The sequence below is a fragment of the Manis javanica genome, chromosome 10 (assembly GCF_040802235.1).
Source record: "Manis javanica isolate MJ-LG chromosome 10, MJ_LKY, whole genome shotgun sequence".
Classification (NCBI taxonomy): Eukaryota; Metazoa; Chordata; class Mammalia; order Pholidota; family Manidae; genus Manis; species Manis javanica.
In genome coordinates, this window is record NC_133165.1 from 85,210,625 (window position 1) to 85,214,415 (window position 3,791).

The 3,791-nt window shown below is 50.7% G+C and overlaps 1 pseudogene; it reads right to left on the minus strand.

Moving 5' to 3' along the window:
• Nucleotides 1–2,821: 2,821 nt before the first annotated feature.
• Nucleotides 2,822–3,290, minus strand: LOC108402971 (small ribosomal subunit protein eS24 pseudogene; annotated as a pseudogene).
• Nucleotides 3,291–3,791: the final 501 nt, after the last annotated feature.

The window sequence follows — 3,791 nt, forward strand, 5'->3', positions numbered from 1 at the left end:
GTTGGGGCTAATGCCCTTCGGATTTCAGGGGACTCTGTCAGCCATAGGGTAGGACCATCCCTTGAGAGGCCCCTGCCTGTTCTATCCAAGAGAATTAAGTGCAGAGACTGTGTGACCTCTTACTGCCAGAGCAGTGGTCGGTAAGAGTCACAAGCCTGTTCCGCTTCCATGGGGCTGCAGATAAGGAAATGCCACAGCCCCAGGATGACTGCCTCCAAGGAAGAAAGGTCAATAGAATAGAGCCATGGCCCGAGTTCAAACAGGCCGTTTGGATTCCAGGGACAATATTTATGAAGGTCTGGACCTGCAATTTTGAGAAGGGTTTTTTTCCTGTGAGATGGGAATCACCCTCCTTGAGAGGTCCTGCAGGAAGGTGGGGCTTGTGGAAGAGGGACCTCTAAATCTGGGGATTGTGACTAGGGGCTGCCTTCTTTCTCTACATGCTTCTGTCAAGAAATGTGGAGACATGGAGTCGGCATATATTTCACCAACACAAAGCACAAAAGCTTTCCTCACACCTTTCAACTAGAGGCTGTTTACATGTTGGGCTCAGGTTTCAGCTTGGCCACAGGCCAGCTCAGTGGGACCAGAAAAGTCCTCTAGACTGCAGAAGCGTGAGGCATCTTGAGTCCCATGCCTGTCCGGTCTAGGAGGAACAAATGTGTAGCCTGTGTAAGGTCCCGAAGCCAGATAAAGGGCCTGACTATGGCGTCTACCTCACAAACCTCTTTCCCACCACACAGGAGGAAGTGGCGCAGTCCTTGAAAGGCTGCTTCACATGAGGAGCAGGGGAACTTTTTCCAAGGTCAGAGAGAGAATTCAGACAGAGGCTGCTATGGACAGTTATGGAGGGGTGGTGTCTGTACTCTTAAAACATCAGGTTTTGCCACTGCCTGGGAATTATCGTGCTAGTCATCTGCTGTAGGAAATCTGGTCTGTGAGACAAGAGGTCGGGGGTCATCTGCGACTCTCGTTGCACAGGCAGCAGTCTAGCCACAGGTTCACTCAGAGCCATCAGTTCAATCACTGGAGCCGAGATCCAAGGACCACTGTCTACTAGCCCGGTCTGTCCTGGGTGTCCGCAGATTAGGATAGGAAAGTAGGAAGTCGGCTCAGCCATTCCTTGACATTCAGAGGCAGGGAATCAAGGAGCCACAGACACTGGGAAACCTTTCACCCAAGACTTGAGACTGGTAGCCTATGCTAGGCATATTTTAAGAGGCTAACGGGGGCCCAGACACATTTTTATGAGATAAAAAAGGTGCAGTATTAAGTCAAGAGTAAGAGTGAAACATAGATTCTCCTACCTTGTGGTGGTGAGCATCGGGTTCCATGGAATTGATGGAGTTAGAGGCACACATAGAGAGTGTAAAGGAAATGAGGAGCGTCCGTGCCTCATCCAGATGGAGAGAGAGAGAGAGAGAGAGAGACTCCTCATGGATACCTGATTGGGCTGTTGGGGTCTGATTTCAGACACGTGGACCTTTGAGAAGCCGCTGAAGTGTAACCTCAGCTTAGACTCACAGTTGTCTACGACTTTCTTCAGTCCCTCATGTCCAAGGAGAGCCTCTGAAAGGGAATCCTGGCTTCGACTCAGGTGACTTTCCCAGCTCCCGCAGGAGACGGGGGATCCACCAAGAGAGACGCAGGGGAACCTATCTCGAGACTTGAGATTGGTGGCCGGGCTAATCCATTTAAATGGCTGAAGAGCTCCCGGTGCTGCATTTCATAGACCGCTTCCTTGTATAAGGAAGGTGAAAGAAAAAGGAAAGCTGGGTGCCTATACTGATCTGCAAAGATATCCCGGACGAGCCCCCATCAATGATGCTGGGGTTCTTGTTCGCGGAGTCGAAAAATGAACTTCGTGAACGAGCAAGGTAGGAGATTTGCAGAGAGAGTTTTATTCAGGATAAGAGAAAGTAGGGAACTCCCCCAGGTGCAGGGAGGGGCAAGGCTGCCACTCGGGGTCTCGGGTGTCTAGGGTTTTATGCTTTGCAGTGGGAGTTTTCTATAAGTTCAGCCAGGATGCGAGTTATATTTTAACCTATCTCTGTGAAGGTTACCTGGATACTCTTGTAAACTAATGGGCCTACATGGCTATGGTCAATGAGCTGTTCCACATCACTGGGTCCTGGTCGGGGGATACAGTGTTACATTGTTTCGATCTCCAGCACCCTGCTCCTTCTCTACATTCCTGAAGCCCCAGGAAGACTTTGTCCTTTTCCAGGGTCCACACTGAACTGGGCAGGAGTTATTACCTGCTGCCCCCCTATCTCACCGATAGGGACACGTGCCTAACGGTGGATGGGTGCTGGATGAGGGTCAGAAGCCCTGGGCAGGCACTCCAGGGTCTGTGATGGTGCGCAGGCTGCCTCCCCTCTGAACAGTGGCGTGGGGATGGTCTGCACCATCCCGGGTGGTTGAGGGTGGAACTGGGCAATGTTCTGTGGACTGTAAACAGGGCCACCTGCTCTTTTCTTCAGGAGCCCCTTCAGGGCGAATTCTCTCCCAGCTTTCTCTGTGTCTCTCTCCAAGCCCAGCAGGCCACACTCACTCCGCTGGAGGCCAGGGAGCCTCTGGAAGCAGCGTGGGGCTGGGAAGGAGGCAGAGAGGCCCTACGGCATCTGCCTGCTCCCTCCTGCTCCCTACCTCCACTCTGTTTCTTTTCTTCCTCGCCTTTGTATTGGGCTTCTCTGTTCTCAAAGTGCTGTTTTTTTTTAAAATATAAAAGTTCTTAGTGTATTAATCCTCTCATGAAAAATCTGCAGAATCACCACAGATAAAGTCACTTCACTCCTGTTGAAGTGACTTCGCAGAATCTTCACTCCTGTTGTCCAGTCTCCAGCTTGCTCGCCAGTACCACCCTGGGCCTTGCAGTCCCCCTGCCTGTCTTCATCCTGTTCTTGGGTTCCTTGTACTGTTCTGTGGAGGTCTTTTCTTCTCATACAGTCCATGTCTATGAGTCTGTGTTTGAGTTCACTTTTCTTTGCATAATCCATAGAACTAAATCCTGCCACCACCAAAATGGGTTCTGAGTCTAAGAGATGACCTCTGGTGTGGTCTTGTACGCTTAGGCTAGTTTTCCTGAATTTCTGTCTTCGGTACTGTTGCCTTCCCAGGGTGAAGGACGTCAGGCCATTTGTTTCCACAGCAGTAGTCGGTTGGTCATGAACTTCTGGGTCTGGATAGTTACTGTGTCTGTCATGATGGGGGTGGATCTGCAAGGAGGCAGGGCAGCTCGGCCTTGTTTGATTATCCCATGTCTTCTGTGAGAAAGTTTCAGTTCTCATTTATAGGTGAGGGATGAGGCCTATAAATGAGAAGTCACTTGCTCAGAGTTGCTGGGCTATTTGGTGGCAGAGCTGGGATCAGAACGAACCTGGAGCTTTCCCCAGATTATTTGACTTGCCCAGACTTTTTTAACCTAGGGGAAATCTGCAGGATTAGAAATGGGGACCGAGGAGTGGGCCACACTGGTGGGCACACCACGGGGTTGGGGAGAGGCAGGCAGAACAACTTCAGTCACCTGGATGCCCATGGGCCACTTTACTCAGGCTTTGGGTGCCCCCTGGTGGGAATTTTGGGGAGTTCCCAGCCAAACACCTTGCCCACTGTAGCCTGTTCCTCCTGCCTTCTGGACATTTTCCCTGACATTTCTCCAGCTACTGGACTACCTTTAGGGCTTATTGGAACAGTGAAATGTAGACAAATTGTAGGCTTTTTTGGTTTAGGAGGTCAAATTAAAATGCCAACAGAGGCCAGACAACCAAGGTAAAAGAGAAGAGTGGGTG